Raw genomic sequence first — 21,263 nt, 5'->3', positions numbered from 1 at the left:
CCATAAACTCCGCAATTGAAACCATGACACAAAGAGTAGACCATATAGAATCCAGAATCTCTCGCCTGGACGATGAAGCAGCTGACAACAACCAGAAAATGACCACACTCCAAGAAAAGGTGAAGCTTCAGGGAAGACTAATCCAGGAACTAATGGACAAAGACAAGAGATATAATCTGCACATAATTGGAATAGAAGAAGGAGCCGAATACCAGAGCAGAGGGCTTAATCATGTTCTCAATAAAGTTATTGCAGAAAACTTCCCCAATCTCACAGGGGACCCCATCCAGGTAACCGAAGCCTATAGGACACCTGGCAGGCCAGACCCCAGGAAAGCCACCCCAAGGCACATAATATTCAAGACTTCAGACCTCAAGATTAAAGAGCAAATTCTGAATTCAGCCAAAGTGAAGAAGGAAACTTTTTTCAATGGGAAGAGGATTCGAATAACATCCGACTTATCCACACAAACTTACCAAGCTCGAAGCGAGTGGAAGAACACCATCCAAGTACTCCAGAATAACAATTTACAACCTCGGATCAAATATCCAGCGAAATTGGAGTTCACATTCGAAGGGAGAACCAGATCTTTCCACACCAAAGAGGAGCTAAAGGAGTATGTGAATAAAAAACCAGCCCTACAGCGAATATTAAGAGGGGAACCCCACCCAACAGAGATCGTAAAAGACACACAGACAGAATCAGAAAGAAACTTCAATAGCCAAAGCCCAGCAGAAACACAAGCCCACTAAAGACAAGAAGAAAAAAAAAAGAAGAAAAAACAGCCCACCAAGAAAATGGAAGGAGAAAAAACACCCTTATCCTTGATCTCTTTAAATATAAATGGTTTAAACTCCCCGATAAAGAGGAGCAGACTGGCAGAATGGATTCGCAAACAAAAAGTTGACATCTGCTGTCTACAAGAGACCCACCTTACAGCAAGGGACAAAAACAGGCTTCGAGTGAAAGGATGGAGCAAGATCTACCAAGCAAATGCATCCACCAAAACGGCAGGTGTAGCCATCCTGATCTCAGACAAGCTTGACTTCTCTTTAAAGTCCACTCAAAAAGACAAAGAAGGACACTACATATTAATACAAGGAAAAATCCAGAATCAAGAAATCACGGTGATAAATGTATACTCACCAAACAAAAGAGGCCCGACATATGTCAAGCAAATTCTCAAAGAATTACAGAGCAAGATAGACGCAAACACAATCATAGTGGGTGACTTTAATACTCCTCTCTCTCCAAGAGACAGATCCAACACTCAGAGGATTAGTAAGGGAGCTGAGGACCTAAATAACACCATTTCCCAAATGGATCTAACAGACCTATATAGAACCTTTCACCCCACAGAGACCCAATACACCTTCTTTTCAGCAGCCCATGGATCATATTCCAAAATAGACCACGTCATAGCCCACACAAAGAACCTCAGCAAATACAAAAGTATTGACGTCATCCCATGTATTATATCTGACCACAGTGGATTAAAGGTAACCCTCAACAACAAAGGATACCACAGAGCCTATACACACTCTTGGAGGCTAAACCCCACGCTGCTATCCAACACTTGGGCCACAGATCAAATTAAAGATGAAATCAACGAATTCATAAGCCACAATGACAAAGAAAACACATCACAAAGAAACCTATGGGACACAGCTAAGGCAGTTCTGAGGGGCAAGATCATTGCACTCAGCACCCACATTAAAAGAATGGAAGCAGAGCAGGTGAATACCCTCACGATGAAACTAAAACAACTGGAGAAACAAGAAATGACAGAATCTAAAACGACTAGGAGAGGAGAGATCACAAAGATTAAAGAAGAGATAAATCTGATTGAAAATAGAAAGACCATTCAACAAATAAATAAGACTAAAAGCTGGTTCTTTGAGAAAATAAACAAAATTGACAGACCCCTTGCAAGACTTACAAAAAAAAGAAGAGAAGAGACTCATATTCGTAAAATCAGGGACTCCACAGGAAAAATTACAACAAGTACACACGATATTCAAACAATCATAAGGAGCTATTTCCAAAACCTCTACTCAGCAAAAAACAATAATTCTACAGAAATGGATCAATTCTTAGAGAAGTACAAACTGCCCAAACTGAACCAAGAAGAAATAAATCAGCTAAATAAACCAATAACTTACGGTGAGATACAGGAGGTAATCAAGAACCTCCCTACTAAGAAAAGCCCAGGCCCAGATGGATTCACCAACGAATTCTACAAAACCTTTAGTGAGGAGCTAATTCCAATACTCCTCAAACTCTTCCGCGAAATAGAAATGGAGGGAGAAATTCCAAACTCATTCTACGAAGCTAATATCATACTAATTCCCAAACCAGGCAAAGACCCAACAAAAAAAGAGAACTACAGACCAATATCACTAATGAACACAGATGCAAAGCTCCTCAATAAAATATTAGCTAATAGGATCCAGAAAGTGATCAAGAATATCATACATCATGACCAAGTAGGCTTCATCCCTCAGTCACAAGGATGGTTCAACATCCGTAAATCAATCAACGTAATTCACCACATAAACAGAGCTAAAATCAAGAATCACATTGTTATCTCAGTCGATGCCCAAAAAGCCTTTGACAAAATACAACATCCATACCTATTAAAAGCTTTGGAGAGAACAGGAATAGATGGAACATTCCTCAAAACAATAAAAGCCATATACAACAGACCAACTGCTAATATCATATTAAATGGAGAGAAACTTAAGTCATTCCCCCTAAAATCAGGAACAAGACAAGGATGCCCACTCTCCCCACTTCTGTTCAACATAGTGCTGGAATCCCTAGCCATAGCAATAAGGCAAGAGGAGGACATCAAAGGGATCCACATCGGCAAGGAAGAAATCAAGTTATCCCTATTCGCAGACGACATGATCTTGTATCTGAAGGACCCAAAAACCTCAGTACCCAAACTCCTACACCTAATAAACCAATTTGGCAAAGTAGCAGGATATAAAATCAACCCACAAAAGTCAGCAGCTTTTCTGTACACCAGCAATAGACAAACAGAAAAGGAAATTATGGAAACAATTCCATTTACAGTAGCCAAAAAAAGAATAAAGTACCTAGGGATCAACTTAACCAAGGACGTGACGGACCTATTCAATGAAAACTACAAAAATCTAATAAGGGAAATCAAAGAAGACACAAGGAGATGGAAAGACCTCCCATGCTCATGGGTAGGCAGAATCAATATAGTGAAAATGGCCATATTGCCCAAATTGTTATACAAATTCAATGCAATACCTATCAAAATCCCAGCCACATTCTTCACTGAAATAGAGAAACCAATCCATAAATTCATATGGAACAGCAAAAAACCTAGAATAGCCAAAGCAATTCTAGGCAAAAAAAGCAATGCAGGAGGTATCACAATACCTGACTTCAAGATCTACTACAAGGCCATCATAACAAAAACAGCATGGTATTGGTATAAAAACAGATCGGAAGACCAATGGATTAGAACTGAAGACCCAGAAATAAAACCGCACTCTTACAGCCAACTGATATTCGACAAAGGAGCTAAAGATATACAATGGAATAAACATAGCCTCTTCAACTACTGGTGCTGGGAGAACTGGGCAGCCATATGCAGAAAACTCAAAGTAGACCCAAGCCTATCACCATGCACCAAGATCAACTCAAAATGGATCAAGGACCTCAACATCAGACCTGAATCCTTGAAACTACTGAAGGACAGAGTAGGAAAGACACTAGAACTTATAGGCACAGGAAGGAACTTCCTGAATAGAGTCCCAGGGGCACAACAAATAGGAGAAAGACTCGACAAATGGGACTACTACAAATTAAAAAGTTTCTGCACAGCTAAGGACATAGCCACCAAAATAGAAAGACAGCCAACGATATGGGAAAGGATATTTACCAGCACAGCAACAGACAAAGGCCTGATATCGGTCATCTACAGAGAACTCAAAAAACTAAGCCCCTCCAAGCCCAATAAACCTATTAGGAAATGGGCAAAAGAGCTAAAGAGAGACTTCACAAGAGAAGATATAAAAATGGCAAAGAAACATATGAGGAAATGCTCAACATCCCTGCTAGTAAAGGAAATGCAAATAAAAACAACCCTGAGATACCACCTCACCCCAGTTAGAATGGCCTATACTCTGAACTCAGGAAACAACAAATGTTGGAGGGGCTGTGGGGAAAGAGGAACCCTTATCCATTGTTGGTGGGAGTGCAAATTAGTACAACCACTTTGGAGAACAGTATGGAGGTTTCTCAAAAAGCTCAATATAGACCTACCCTATGACCCAGCCATACCACTCCTAGGCATCTATCCTAAACAGCAAACCCCAAGATATCAAAAAGGCATTTGTACTACCATGTTTATCGCGGCACAATTCACAATAGCTAAAATATGGAAACAACCCAGATGCCCCTCCACAGACGAATGGATCCAAAAAATATGGTACTTATACACAATGGAATACTACATAGCGATTAGGAATGGAGAAATATTGTTATTCGCAGGGAAATGGACGGAACTCGAACAAATAATGTTGAGTGAGACAAGCCTAGAACACAGAAAACAAAGGGGCATGATCTCCCTGATATATGACTGTTAACAAAGGGAGACGGAGAGACAGTAGAGACCAAGTCTGTGAATACTGTATATGTTCTTGATACATTGTATATTGCATATATGTCAACCTGACCTAGACAAGGGATAGAAAAACAGGTTGTAAGATATCATAAGAAATGTACACACTGCCCTACTATGTAACTGCACCCTCTTTGCACAACACCTTGTAAAAAAATTTATGTCCAATTAATAAAAAAAAATAAAAAAATAAAAAATAAATAAATAAATAAATAAATAATTGAAAAAGCCAAGCAAGAGTGTCAGATCCTGAGTTCAAGCCCAAGTACTGGCACAAAAATTAATAAATAAATAATTTTAAATGAACAAAAGAAATTGAGATGCAAACTATTTAATAATAAAAGAATGTATACATACATCTTATACATATGTCATGGATATATAAGGCCAGACCCCCAACACGGTGCATCTTGGTACTTCATAAGCATGTTAGGTAAGTGTATATCCAGGTGCTATTCATCAGTGCATTGTCTAAATGTAAATTCGGTAGTATTTGTCACTATTGTCTCAATTTTCAGTTTATTTGTCCTATCAAGTATCAAGAGGCCAATTAGTATATGAAAGAGTGCTCAACATGACTAATAACCAGGAAAATCAAAATAATAATAACACATTATCTTATTGTAGTTATCACCTACAGAGAGACAAGACAGAGAGGAGAGAGGAAGAGGGGTGGGGAAGAAGAGGAAGAGAGATGAAAGAGAGAGGGGAGAACAAGTGTTAGCAGAGATGTAGGGAAAAGAGAATACTTGTATACTATTGGTGAGAAGATAACTTAGTCAAGCCATTGCAGAAAAGAATATGGGTATTCCTCGTGGCATTAGAAATGATCCTATGTCCTGGCAATTGCTCTCCCTACCATATACCCAAAGGAAATGATAGCAGCACCACGTTCAGAAATGCACACACTATAATGTACACAGCAATAGTATACACAATAGCCAAGATAAGGGGGGAAAATTAAGCAGCCACTGATAGGTCAATGGATAAAAATCTGTTACACACATATTTTGCATGATATAATGTTATTCAACCTTAAATAGGAGATCCTGCCATTTGGGACAACATCAGCTAATTAAAATTTAAACAAAAATATCACCTTATATACCTTAAATATATAAAAAAAAATATAAAAATTGTTGATGAATGTACCAAGATATCTCATCATAATTGTATATTGATCAAATCTTTGTTGTTCAATCAGCCAGTTTTTGCTTCCTGAATTTTCAAGCTTTGTCAAGGGCATGCACACATGTGATTATTATGTCTTTTTGATTAATTGACTGTTTTCTCATTATCCAATTTCTCTCTTTTTGCCAGGCAATATGTTTTTCTTTTTTCTGAAATGTACTTAAAATCAAACTATGGTTGTCTCCATATATTTTTTAAAAGCAATCCTTAAAAATAGATTCTCAAAAGTCCAGGAATAGAAGGAGGAAGTCCCTCAGCCTGGAAAAGGCCATTGAGAGTCACCCTGTGCCTCCCACGACAAGGATGAGGACCTGAGCCCTCCGCTCAGGAACAGGCAAGCACATTTCCTCCCCATATTTCCCCATTGCACTGAAGCCAGTGAAGTAAGACAAAAAAGGATACAAAACATATACAGATGGGAAAAGAACAGGTAAGACTCCACTTGCAAACAACATGCAATATACAAAGAAATTATTAGAACAAAGAAATGAAATCATCAGTGCTGTAAATACAAGCCAAATAATACACAAAAATCTATTGTATTTCTGTAGCCTAGCAATGAATAAGCAGGAATTTTCATTACAAAAACTAAAACCATTTAAAACAGCATACAAAAATGAAATTTTAGAGAAATATAATCAACTATGTGTGTGATTTGTAATCTGAAAGCTTCTTTAGAATTCCAGAGAAAAATTAAACATGTGCAAATGGAGAGACATGCCTTGTTACAGACTGAAAAACTCAATCTCCTCTGATTTTCCTATAGAGTCAGTGCAATCCCATTCAAAATCCAGTATGCAAGAAATTCAGACAGAAATTCAAAGACATTAGAATGGACAAAACAAATTTTCTTTGCCAGTTCTGGGGCTTTGACTCAGAGCCTGAGCACTGTCCCTGGATTCTTTTTGCTCAAGGCTAGCACTCTACCACTTGAGCCACAGTGCCCCTTCTGGCTTTTTCTCTATATGTGGTGCTGAGGAATCCAACCCAGGGCTTCATGTATACAAGGCAAGCACTCTACCACTAGGCCATATTCCCAGCCCATCAAAACAATTTTGAAAAGAAAAAACAAAGAAATTCACTCTGCCTGACCTCAAGACTTACAATATTACGGTAATCAAGACCGTGGTATCAGAGAAAGGGTTGAATATGATCACGATAAAAACCACATAATGAAATCCACTTAAAACTATTTTAATAAAACAGGGTAAGGCAAGGTGCCAGTGGCTTATGCTTTTAATCCTAGCAACTCTAGAGGTTGAGACATGGAGGATCAAGTTTTGAAGCCAATTTGAACATAAAAGTCTTTGAAATGACATCTCCAATTAATAATCAGAAGGTCTGACCTGAGGTGTGGCTAAGTGGCAGAATGCCGGCTGTTAGGTTCACGGGAAAGGAAACCACCACAGGAGAAAGGAGTTTATTGGGGGGGAGAGCAAACTGCTGGCCCACACAAGATGGAGGCACACGGAGACAGAGGGGACGGAAAAAGAAGGAAAGAAAAAGAGAAAAGGAAAGAGAACAAGAGAGAGTAAGAAGGAAAAGGAAAGTGAGAAAGAGAAAGGGAACAAGAGAAAGAGAGAGGAAAGAGAGTGGGGACTGTGTTGAGCTGGATTATATATGAAAAGGAGGGAGATATGGCCAGGTGGATTGGTTGTGACCTCAGAGAAGGAGAAGGTGACTGCCTCCAGGTGTGCCAGTTACCTAGGTAACACAGGTACTGGGCGCAGACTTAAGCAGGTGGGGGGCATCTGCATGGAGCCCTCACAGGGGTGGACCTTACACCAGCCTTACAAGCAACACCCCTCCTACCTATTCCTCCCTCATACCTAAGATTACAGAAGTGAACTACCATGCCAAGCTTGTTTGTTGTGATGGAATTTAGCTACCTTTTTTACCCAAATTGGCCTTAATCCACAGTCCTTCCTGCCTCCTGAGTAGCTAGGATTACATGCATGAGCCATTAGCACCTGGAAAAGGACCAATTTCTGTACCATGAACACAGCACTTCAGAGTATTTCAGTATGTGGCTTTGAAATCTGAAAGATTTAAGTTCAAATTCCAGCTCTGCCAGTCCCAGGCTGCATGATCTGAAGCAAGTTTCCTAACCTCTTGGAATGTAATCTGCAATATCATTGTCATATCTGTATTTACTTCACTAGCTTGTGAAAATTAAGGATGTTGATGTAAGTAAATAATTAATCAACCAAGTAACCAATACTGGGGTTTGAAGTATGGCTCTAGTGATAGAGTGCCAGCCAGTGAGCAAAAGAATGAAGTTTGAGTCCTGATCTCAGAAAAAATAGGAAGGGAAGGGAAGGGAGCTAGAGGCAGACAGGCAGGAAGGCAGGAGGGAAGGAGGAGGGAGGGAGGGAAGGCGGGAAGGAAGGAGGGAAGGAAGGAAGGAAGGAAGGAAGGAAGGAAGGAAGGAAGGAAGGAAGGAAGGAAGGAAGGAAGGAAGGAAGGAAGGAAGGAAGGAAGGAAGGAAGGAAGGAAGGAAAAATAAGTGCTGAAGCTTAATAGCATGAGTTCCTGAGTTCACGCTCCAGTGCACACAAGCACACACATGTGCATGAACATGCACACACACACACACTCAAAAGTTTACAGTTGGTTTTGTCCCTTTCCTAACAATTCGGGGCCAATCTTCTGGCCAAGGTTTTTATTCTCACAGTGTAGTCCTCTAGAGATAATGTCTATTACTTAGGGCTTGAGAAACGTTTCAAAATTCTGGGGTGACTTTGTGGACTGCTCCGGAATGCTTGCTTTTATCAACCCCTGGCTTTGGAGTCCTTTGATAGAGTCCAACATGGAGGACGCCAGGCCAGCCCCGTTTAGCATCCACGAGGACCAGGCAGGCAGTGGCACGGAGCGCAGACCCCGGCACGGAGCGCAGACCCCTGCACGAAGCGCAGACCCCGGCACGGAGCACAGACCCCGGCACGGAGCGCAGACCTCGGCATGTTCTCCTGGCTGAGATTCTTTGAAGGAGTCTGGCTGACTGCTGGAGAAAAGTCTTGCTTGACCTTTCAACCTGACAAATTCAAGTGCCATTTGTCATCCAGAATCAAGTGAATGTGGCTATGTGTACTCCTGCATCAGGGAGGGGGCCTCGTCCCAGAAAAACTCAAGAACGTGAAAGAGGGGCATTGAGTACAGAAGACCCACGACTTAGTTGACAACACCCAGATATGCTAGGAACTAATTCCTCTTCCTAAATAATGAGCAGCCCTGTGCTTTCTTGGACGGGCTGAATTCCACTAGTATGCATAGGAGTCAAAGCGAAGACTTGCTGCAAGGTTTCTTTTTCCTCTCTTTGGAATTTGAAATATGTTTTCATATTTGTCTTTTATTAGCTCCTTTTAGCATTTACAGTGAGGCCCTCCTGTTACAGTTTCACTTCTCTGAAAAGTATTGGATGAAAACCATCTCTCCTTGGTGTTTGAACCCTCTTTCTCTGGGGACCCTTCTCCACTGTCAAGAAACCAGGGATGGACAGAGGACCCCTTTCTGGGGAAATCTTGGAGAAATGGACCTCAACTCCGATCAAGGCACCCAGGTCTCTCGAATCATCTGAGGACAGGTGCTGGTGGTCCCAGAGCTGTTCTTTTTTCTTTCCATCCAGAGAGTTAGTGGCTGCCTGAAAAAGATTTCCAAGAGCAGTCCGTCTCCTTCCCGCTATCATTTCTCACTTGCTCAATGGTCACCATGAGCTGGGTAGCAGAGAGAAAGACTGGAATGGCACGGAAGCCCTATGACTAATCACATCAGTGTTCTTTTAGTTGATCTTCGAAGGTTTTCCTAGAGTCCATTTCAGTTTCTTTTCTTTTTTTTTTTTGCCAGTCCTGGGCCTTGAACTCAGGGCCTGAGCACTGTCCCTGGCTTCTTTTTGCTCAAGGCACTCTGCCACTAGGCCATATCCCCAGCCCCCATTTCACAGTTTCTAAGTATGAAGTAGAGCCCTCTTACAAATCACTGCACATGATGCAGCAGTGGGCTCCTTGGCACACACCCACTCTCATTCACAGAATGAACCCAGATGAGAGTAAAGAAACAGAGATGTGGGCTGGGAGTGTGGCTTAGTGGTAGAGTGCTTGCCTAGCATGCATGTAGCCCTGGGTTCGATTCCTCAGCACCACATAAACAGAAAAGGCTAGAAGTGGTGCTGTGGCTCAAGTGATAGAGTGCTAGCCTTGAGCAAAAAGAAGCCAGTGCTTGGGCCCTAAGTTTGAGGCCCAGGACTGGCAGAAAAAAAAAGAAAAAAAGAAACAGAAACTTCTATAGACTCTTTTCCTATGTTCTCCTTCAGTGTTTTTGAATGTCTTCCCCTGAAAGATAAGAAAATAGTCAAAGGTCTCACCCCAATTTACAGAGCCACAGTATGTTATCAGTCTCCTTCTTTGTGATTGTGAACAAAAGTATCTTTACTTTCTAGAGTTCAACTCTGTTGGGGAGTTTAGGACCCAAGATTAGCCATGACTAAAAGAACTTATCATAATCTTCTTTTGTGCACTTTTATTATTAAATATTTTAGTGTCTTTATAAGGGTGATGTATGGAAGGGTTACCATTTGGTAAGTCAGCTAATGAGTGCATTTCTTTTTGGACAATGACAGCCTGCCTTCTCTCTCTCCCAGACTTATTATATTGTTTATTATTATTACTATAATTATTATCCTCCAACAGTTGTACATAGGGGTTTCAATTTAGCTTGTCCATTTATGGTATAAAGCATCTTAATCAGAGTCACCCCTTAGATGCTTGAGTATTTGCAAATATGAACCTTTGTGTAAAAGGAGTCATTATAAAAAATATACTACAGTGTAGTCTTCCTACTTTCACTGTTATGAGACTGGATTTAAACCAGAAGAGATTTAGCTAGAAGCTGGTGACTCTTACCTATAATCCTAGCTCCTCAGGAAGCTGAGATTTGAGGATCATAGTTCAAAGTCAACCTGGGAAAGAAAATTTGTAAGACATTTATCTCCAATTAACTACCCCACACATACAAAAAAAAAGGTTGGAAGTGGAGCTGTGTCTCAAGTGGTAGTGATAGCCTTGAGCAAAACAGCTCAGGGATAGTGCCCAAACCCTGAGTTCAAGCCTCAGGACTGGCACCCCCCCCCAAAAAAAAAAAAAAGAAGAAGAGATTTTTCTGGGTTTGTCATAAACTATATTGGTCTCTCCCTCTACCTTCTCCAGATCCCATATCAAAAATATCTCACTCTCCATTTAGCAAAGCCTGTCTGACACTGAGAGTTATTTGTCGCTCGCCAGCAGAATAAGCCCATGTAATCTGTAATCATCAAGGTACAAGCACAGCCATTTGTGCATGTAGGCCTCAGTGGTAGAAGTGATTGCTTATGTGTCTCTCCTCTTAGCAGAGCCCGAGAGCCAATGGGACATCTCTCATCCCTGCATTTCTAATCTCTATCACTCCATTCTTCCATGAGGGCCGTGAGTGTGTGTGTGTGTGTGTGTGTGTGTGTGTGTGTGTGTGTATACTGGGGCTTGAACTCAGGACCTGGGACCTATTTTTTAGCTTTTTTGCTCAAGATTAGTGCTCCACCATTTGAGCCCACAGTTCCACTGCTGGCTTTTTTTTTTTTTTTCCTTTCTTGGTGTTTAATTGGAAATAAGAGTCTCACCAACTTTCTTGCCCAGGCTGGCTTCAAACTGCTGTCCTCAGAGCTCAGCCTCCTGGGTAGCTAAGATTAAAAGTGTGTGTCACCAATATCCACCTGGCCCTGTGCTGATTCTAGAACACAGCAGGAGAAAAATCATGCTTGGAGAAAAAAGAAATCAGCAATAATTAAGGAAAAATGTCCTTGTGTCACACAATGAAATCCACAGGTCCACTCTTTTAGAAGAAAATACATCCCTCACTCAGTATAAATGTTGGTATTAATCCACAATAGCTCCTAAACCAAATAATTGCCCATGCCCTGTTTCCTTCACCTGGAAGAACTGCACTTAGTATTTTATTTGTTCTTTTTAGAGTAAAATTCATGACTCCAGATCATCACCTTTGAAGAAAAATCTTGACTAAACCTTGGGACAGAATTTTACTCATTTGAGTCTTCCCTCAGGTGGCAAAAACCTTCATACATCCTCTTTCATAAAAAAAAAAAAAAGATGGAGAAAATGTGAGGTACAGACACAAGATGTTATTGCATATATTCCAGTTCATTCTATGCTGTAAGCTGCTTGAGGGGGAAAATAAAATCCTTTCTATAGTCTTGCAAAAAGTCCTGTCCAAAAGGCTGCAGAGTTCTGAAGATCACGGACGTTGGCATAAGGCAGACATGGTTCAATGTCAGGTGTGCCTTAACTAGCTCTGAGACCTCAAGAATGCCATTCTGGTGCTGTGAATTCATCAGAGAAGGAGGTTCATAGTAATAACATTAATACCTGTCTCCTTGGGCTTGCCATGAAGGATAAATGGAGTACCATCCACTAATTTCTGTGTGTGTGTGTGTGTGTGTGTGTGTGTGTGTGTGTGTGTGCGCGCGCACGGGCCTGCATGCTCCCATCTTAGGACTTGAACTCAGGGCCTCAGCTTTTGTGCTCAAGGCTAGAGCACTACCACTTGAGCCACAGATCTACTTCCAGCTTTTTTGGTAGTCTATTGGAACTAAGAGTCTCATGGACTTTCTTGCCTGGGCTGGCTTCAATTTGTGATCCTCAGATCTCAGCCTCCTGAGTAGCCAGGATTACAGGCATGGAAATTCTTAGTACAGGATCCAACTCAAATTGGTGAGGGGCAACAGTACTTAGTAAATTCTAACTAGGATCCAAGCTGGACCTGTTTTCTCAAATATCCACAGGGATATCACACGCCCTCTTAGGGATCTAACAACTCTCTAGGTTTACTGTTCAATCTTCTGAAACAGTTGTTTCCTCAACAACTTTCCAGGAGAGGTGGAGTCAGTGATAGTTGTTTGCAGGAGGGAAATAAAATATAATAGTAAGTCATTCACTGATGGGCAACTTCAAGTTGGTTGGACTTCCTGCATCTGTGTAATCCACTGGCAAGTAAGATGAAAATGCATAGAAAACCACTGGAAGGGAGGAAAATATCAGGTAGGGCTGGCAGAAGGTGATTATGGGGTGTGCGAGGAAATCCTGCACTCTGTGCTATGTTCTTTTTTTTCTAGTTTTCTTTTTTCCCTTTATTGTCAAAGTGAATTACAGAGGGGTTACAGTTTCTTATGTAAGGCAGTGAGTACATTTGTTGTTCAACTTGCTACCTCCCCCATCATTCTCCCCCTCTCCCCTTTTCCCTACCCTCCCCCCACCATGAGTTGTACAGTTGATTTACTCCAAATGGTTTTGTAAGTATTGTTTTTGGGATCATTTGTCTTTTTATCCTTTGTCTCTTGATTTTGGTATTCCTTTTCCCTTTCCTAGTTCTAATACACTTATATACAATATCCAGGGTACTAAGATCAGATACAGTGATAAGATAGTGGGGGTGAAACCACAGGAAGGGAATACAAGAGGAAAAAAAGGTATGGTTTTGCATGGCATGTTGAAAATAATTACAACAATGATATAACACTTGTTTCCATAACATGGAGTTCATTCCACTTAGCATCATCTTATGTGTTCATAAGGGCATAGCTATTGGGCTATTGTAATATTCTGCTAGCCTAAACATGTACTAATTATTCCCTATGAGGGAAACCATAGGGTCCTTGTTTCTTTGAGTCTGGCTCACTTCACTTCGTATAATTTTTTCCAAGTCCATCCACTTCCTTACAAATGGGGCAATGTCGTTCTTTCTGATAGAGGTATAGAATTCCGTTATGTATATGTACCACATTTTCCTGATCCATTCATCTACTGAGGGGCACCTGGGTTGGTTCTATATTTTAGCAATGACAAATTGTGCTGTGATGAACATTGTTGTGCTGGTGGCTTTAGTGTAGTCTTGCTTATAATCTTTTGGGTAGATGCCCAAAAGTGGGGCTGCTGGGTAGTAGGGGAGCTCTATGTTTATGTGCTATGTTCTTAAATCAAAAGAGTAGATGAATGACTTGGATATTAGAACTGGGCATGGTGGTACATGCCTATAATCCCAGCACTAACAAGGCTGTCAGGAGGATCTGGAGTTTAAGGCCAGCCTAGGCTGCTTAGTGAGGCCCTGTCAATAGATACATATGTACATGCATACATACATACATACATACACATACATACATACATGTTAAGTGATTTATGGTGTCCTCTACTTAAAAAGTAAGGTGGAAGGAAGGGTCCAGTGTAAATTTATTTAATGGAATGTTTATGGTAAGCATTTGTCTATTTTCTTTTGAAAACAGATAGGGGTATATCCTTTTTAGAAAAAAAATGATTCAAGGGGCTGGGAATATGGCCTAGTGGCAAGAGTGCCTGCCTGGTATACATGAAGCCCTAGGTTCGATTGATTAGCACCACCACATATATAGAAAAGGCCAGAAGTGGTGCTGTGGCTCAAGTGGCAGAGTGATAGTCTTGACCAAAAAGAAGCCAGGGACAGTGCTCAGGTCCTGAGTTCAAGCCCCAGGACTGGCAAAAAAAATTGATTCAAAAAACTATTAGGTAACTTAAAGAAATCAGAGTTTCCACTCTGGTGGAAGAAAGATCAGCATAGTGACAAAAGTCTTCCTAAAACATAGTATTGGACCACTGCCAGCACTCATCTCTAACAGCAAGACAGCTGGAGAGGGAGGGAAGGTATGGCCTATGTGCCCAAGGACTGTCCCTTTCACTGCACAGTACTTAGCCTGCATTCTTTAGAATGGTCACAGGAACCACAGACATACCAGGGTGGCCTGTCCTATGATGTTCTTTGTCATCAGGGGCTTGCAAGCCTCTTTTCATCTTATTGAAATTATACCCTGTCTTCTAAGACTGAAAAGAAAACCAAGCCTAGAGGTAATTGTATGTCACACAACTCCATCAGGGCTGAGAGGAAAGTGGCCTATCACTGCTCCTGAGTGACAGTACTATTCATGTGGTTTACCATGGCCCACCTGCCTCTGACACACCAAGCGTTTTACTCAGGGAGGTGGAGATGATCAAGAGAGTTATAATCAGATGATTAGACATCGTGTGGCAGACACTGTGGAAAGAGCTTCATATACACTCTCCAACAGAGAAGTCTCAATACCTTAAAGAAATCTCCCTGGGAGCCCTTCCTTTCCACCTTACTTTTCAAATAGAAGACACAAATATCTAACTTTGTGATTTATTTATATTAATAATGTTTCACTATATAGCCCAGGCTCGCCTTAGATGCAAGTCCCTCCTGCCTTAGCCTCCCAAGTGCTGGGCATTCACCATAGGCATTCACCAATGTCCCACTCTAACTGCCAACTCATATATCTATTATTTGGTTTAAGAACACAGCACAGAGTGTAGGACTTCCTCCCAAACGCCACAGTCACATGCTACCAGCCCTACCTAATGATTTCTTCCCTTCCAGTGGTTTTCTCTATATTTTCATCCTACTTCCCAGTGGGCTACACGAATGCCGGCAGGACACACAAGCACAACTGATTTGAGATTGCCTGTCAGTGAGTGACTCACCAGTACATTTTTTCTCCATCATGTTATATTGAGGGTTTGAAGATCAAGGATTCTGTCTCCATTTTCCACATGCCCAGAATAGAATGGTTAGCAACTTTCTGAGATATGACCCAAGCTAGCACTGGAGTCCAAATGGTGAACCTGCACACTAGCAGGAATTTTAAAACTCCATCCTGCTGTGCCTAGATTAAATGTTCATGAACTCCCAAAGACAACACAGTGAAATCTTCTTAGTCCTTAATTAAATTCAAATATGAGCACTTGCTTATTTTCATTCAAAAGCAGACTATTGGCTGGGAATATAGCCTAGTGGTAGAGTGCTTGTCTCGTATACATGAAGCCCTGGGTTTGATTCCTCAGGACCACATATAGAAAAAGCCAGAAGTGGCGCTATGGTTCAAGTGGTAGAGTGCTAGCCTTGAGCAAAGAAGAAGCCAGGGATAGTGTGCAGGCCCTGAGTTCAAGTCCCAGGACTGGCAAAAAAAAAAAAAAAAAAAACCCAGACTGTTGCTATGATAAAATACCAGAGAGCAGGAGTAGAAGTTCATTTGTCTCCATTCTAGAGTCCAGGAAGTCCAAGAGCATAGAGCTGACCTCAACTCCGCATCTGGCAAAGGCCTGCTTGTCCCGTCAGTGCATGAGCGGGCGGGGCATCACATAGTGAGGTAGAGCAGTGTGCTAGCACAGGTCTCTCTGTCTCTTCTTGTGAAGCCAGATAGTGCTGTTTGGGGGCCTCATCCTTATAATCTCACCTAATCCTAACTACCTTCCAAAAGCCTCACTCCAAATGCCATTGACACATAAACTTGGGGTATACCTTTAAACTCTAGCATTCATTTCCCAATGCAAAGGCATGGTCTTTGAGAGGTAAATGAGCCAGGAGTACAAATGGCATTAATTATTTTTATAAAAAGAGGACAGGAGATCTCTCTCTCTCTCTCTCTCTCTCTCTCTCTCTCTCTCTCTCTCTCTCTTCATTGTGACTTGAGAGTACTCAAGTAAAATTTGGATTACATGATATAGAAGATTGTATTTAAATGATTCCTTAAGGAAATAGTTCGCTGAAGAACACAGTTACCTCCGGCTAGGAGGGGTGCAGGAGCGGCGCCCTCTGCCACTTGATGTTCCAGTGCATCTCAAGCCCGATAGCAACAGAACCAGCTGATGGTCGCAAGAAGCCGACAACACATGCCAAACTAGATCCTCCCTCCCTTGAACGGGATTTCTCAGGAATTCTGTCACAGGGCTGAGAAAATAACATAGCCCCATCATCAACATTCAAAACGAGAAGATGATCATTCGATGATATAGTCTAATACTAGATAGTTTTTGAATCAAAGAAGGGCCTTTATTTTTATTGGTAGGGAAATATTAATTACCCCAAATTCTGTCTACATCTTCTGGAATGGAGGCTACACAGAGACGAGCATTATCTTCCAAAGATCATAAAATGATTACATATTTAATTGACTTATAGAAGCAAAGAACACATAGGTTAATTATAGCTTTAAAATTATTAAAATATTTCCATGTCCAAAATAAATCCGCAAATACTTATGAAAAGTTTCATAATCATTAATAATAGGTGAAAAAAAGATGAGGACTAGATTTACTTTGTTAGAGCTAAATTTTTCAGTTTTTCACAGCATAATTATATTTCAAATGACATGTGATTATTACACACAGAAAAATAGTAGTTGGGTACAAGGAGAAAAACTATAATGATATATATGCATATATATAACATATGCATATTCATATAAAATAATGCATGATATATAAGTAATTATACATATGTATCCACTACATAAATATAAAATTATATGATACACATGTCATAGGCAAAAGCAATCTTTAGCATTTGCCTACCTTTGACTTCCACATAGTATAGATAACAAGACTCTCTTATTTGCAAAGAAAGCTTCTAAAGCAATAGTAGATGAGCACTAACAGAAAATTTGAAAACACTAAATCAGCTGAATGTGCTGTAAAGAGTTGCAGGTGTGAAGTGTGAGGCAAAAATCAAAGTCTTGTTTATTGAACCTTCATGAAAATAATTTGATGAGTAAATTCCCTTGGAATTCCAAAGAACTAGTAGCTAAAATTCAGAAGTAAACAAGTTTTTTTTCCAGTGGCTCAACATTAATTACATTAAACAAGTCATTGCTAGTAACTTGCATTGGGGAAGGCTAGCTCATCTAACTAAATGGAGTTTATTCAAGACTTCCCATCTCACTCTCTTATGAATTATTTACTGCTGGAGCAAAATATGTCTAGCCCGTATGTGGGTGTAGCTCCATGGTAGAGTGCCTGCTTACAATGTACTAGATGCTAGGTTTGGTCTTCAGCACCTAAAAGAAAAATTGACCTGACCTACTATTGATGTAACTTATATTCCCTCACTGCTTATAAACTAAAATGAAAAGTTTATTTTCCTTTGTACTTACATTACCATCCTTTTTTGAATGTCTCTGTCAACCGTACCCAAGTGTTATGAATTTATATAGAAAGAGGAGCTCGAGAAAAATCAAGGCAAAGTTTCTGAATGAGAATATGAATAAATAAGTAAAAGCTGAAGTACAACAAGAAGAATTTCTCCAAAGAAATTTATCTGGCCAAAATAAGAAAAAAAATCCTTGAAGACACTAGCACAAACAGCAAATAATTGGCCTGGACTCTAAAATCCTGTTTCACTCAATTGATGAAATGTTCATCTCAAAGGAATAAACTGTGTGGGAACAGAGAACGTTTCAGGCGGCCTGTTGGAGCCCACCTGAGAAGCCCACCTCAGGCCCCTGTGGCCCCCAGGAATCGGAGCCAGCCTGTGAACATGAGTTTAAAGAAGTAAACCTGAATAACAATGAAGAGCCTGCAGGCCCAGGGACATGGGTGGCTTTGCCCCTTGAGAACTCCACAGGGTGGCACAGGGAATAGAGCCAGAGCTGCCTGACTTCCAAAGTGGGGGGGGGGGGGGAGGAAGAGGAGGAGGAGGGGGAGGGGGAGGGGCAAGGGGAGGGGAAGGGGCTTGGGCCGTCACTGCATCCCTGTCTTCGACTGGCCTGCTAAGGGTGAGCAGATAGATGCCTTACTCATCTAAATGGATCATTGCTCAAGCCTGGAAAAGTGGGGCTGCGATGCTGCCCCATCCCAAATCCTGCCACCCCAATTCCTTCCACCCCGACCCTTCGCTCTATTCCTGCCAGCTTGCCCTTGCCATTTCTGCCCAGTCCCTCTTTTACCCCTACAGTAGCAAGATCTGACGCCTGTGTAACACGTACAGACCCTGTACCATCTTGGCAAGAACTGAGACTGCTTTTATTCACTCCTGCTCAAGGAGAAGAGCTGGGTCGCGGAGGTATTGAGCAGTGAGCACATTGCCTCTCTGGAGGCGCTGGGAATCTTTCCCCAACGCGGACACTCTGGCCAAAGACAACTGGGCCACACTATTTCCTGGCCTTCGCAAAGACGGGCTCCTTGGCCAGGTGAGAGCTTATGTCTGGAGGACAGTTCTGCATTCAATAAAGCACATGCGGTTTTGGTGGCTGGAATGGTGCTGGGATGATACTCGGGGCGGACACTTCCTCAGACGTGCTCCCATCTTCTTTTTGGAGCAGGATCAGCTGGACTTCTAGGCAATTGGAGCCAACGCTAGTAGGCCATGCAAGGGCTGAGGCAGCTTAGGCCATCCTCTCGGGGCTCCATCCCCTTCCAGGCATCTTGTGGGAAGTCACCAGGCATCGTTCTCTCAGGCCCAAGGACAAGGGCGGGAATGAAGGGGAGGCCACACATGGAAGAGGCTAATGAAATTAAAAAGATAGAACATGAAAGAGATGAGTTGGCATAGGAATGTCACAGTTACGGGTTTTTAGAGGAGCAAATCCCTTACAAATGAACTTGGGGGTCCAGAAAACTTTTCTAGTAATTTGTTATATAATTATACTTGCTTTATTCTAGAATATTTTATTATACAATCCTAATTATATTTTATTTTATTACATTACACAACTGTAGAGTCCAGAGTCAGCATTTTTCATGATGCATTGAATTCCAATCCAGCAACAGGAAGTTTTATGGCTTGTAAATTAAAGGGTTACAATTTGGATGCTGGTGTGAGAAAACCATAACAAAAACTATAACAAAGGAAAAAAAAATGCTGGGACTTGATCTCAGGGCCTGGGCTCTGTCTCTGAGCCTCTCTGTGCTCAAGGCTAGCATTCAACCACTTGAGCCACAGTGCCACTTCCGGAAACTATTCTTAACAAAGCTAAAATTCTGACAAAATTAGATTTGTTCTTTTTTCATATTCAATCATTTAGAGTGCTGGGGCACATAATGGAACCCTCAAGTATTCTTTTAAATAGAGGGGAACAAAGAAGTCAGGAAGGCCATGTAGTGGAGAGTTCCAGTTGTTCAAATGCACTGTACATATCTATAGTTTTCCACATGAAAATCCCTAGTTCTCTTTATGAATCCTAAAAAAGAAAAAAGAAAAAGAAGAGCATACCCCTCTCCTCCAAAATAAAGCAAGCCACAGCACACTGCCAGGTGAAGTGAAGCCATTAAATGAAGGCACCTGTGGTATGAATCCATCTCCCCAATAGATTTCTGCCTTCAAGGTCTAAATTAGCCTACAAAGTTTGATGATGATCATCATACAATCTTACGTTTTTGTTTTTTGGGGCCAGTCCTGGGGCTTGAACTCAGGGACTGAGCATTGTCCCTGGTTTCGTTTTGCTCAAGGCTAGCACTCTACCTCTTGAGCCAGAGCGTCACGTCTGGCTTTTTCTGTTTATGTGCTGAGGAATCGAACCCAGGCCTTCATGCATGCTAGGCAAACACTCTACCGTTAAGCCACATTCCCAGCCCCATTCTCATGGTTTTTTTTTATATAAACTATATGTATTACTCTATGTAGTTTCTATAAATCTGTTTATGAATTTGAAGAGGAAAATTTAAATTTTAAAGGAGTTATTGGAAGATTAGAGTATTAGGTCTATCTGAGTCTTTCCACGCATGAAAGATCCTTTTGCTTCATCGCTTGCTCTTCACTAGTCACCACGGGGATCTGGGAGTGGGGTGGAGCTGGATGGCTGTGTGAGCCAGGCTGTGTATCAGGGAAGCACGACAGAAACCCCATGGGCCATGAGCACACATCTAGTGTCTCCCTCGTGTACATCAAGGAGAACTGGAAAATGAAAGTGGCATCTCAGCATAATCAGTACTGTAGAAAACTTTCACAGTACAATAAACACTTTTATATAGTCACACTATTTCTAGGTCTTCTTTGCCTCCTCCCCTATTCTATTTTGAAAGCGAAGTAGAATTGTATAGTTTCTTTGGCATGCTAATATTTGATGGATCTATATAGTCTAAAAACTAGGCATAAAATCAGAGCATAAGCATTGATGTCAATTGCTGTCTATTACTTATAAAATTGCTTATGTCCAACTTATATCAAGCTTGTTGAGACTAAATTGTGTCGTGTTTTGAGCTTTTATTTTACTACATGCCAAACTTTAGAGATTTTTCCCTTTTAAATTTGCACCATTTACAAAAGGGCTAAATACCTCTGCACAGTTGTGATGGTTGTAATGCTATCTAGTCAGAATGAAGAGATACAGAAGATTGTGGTTCAAGCCCATCCTGGGCAAAAAAACAAAACCCTGCCTCAACAAACAAGCCAGTCATGGCATTTTGTATATGGAATCCCAGCTGCTAGGAATTTGCCTGGACAAATGAGAGACAAGGGGAATGAAGTAGGTTGGGGTGTGTGTCAAGTGGATGCAAACCTGCCTAGCAAACAGTAGGGTACTGAATTCAATCCCAAATACAGGTAAATT

This window comes from Perognathus longimembris, chromosome 12 (genome assembly GCF_023159225.1).
Source record: "Perognathus longimembris pacificus isolate PPM17 chromosome 12, ASM2315922v1, whole genome shotgun sequence".
Lineage (NCBI taxonomy): Eukaryota > Metazoa > Chordata > Mammalia > Rodentia > Heteromyidae > Perognathus > Perognathus longimembris.
Note: the sequence above shows the minus strand (reverse complement) of the source record.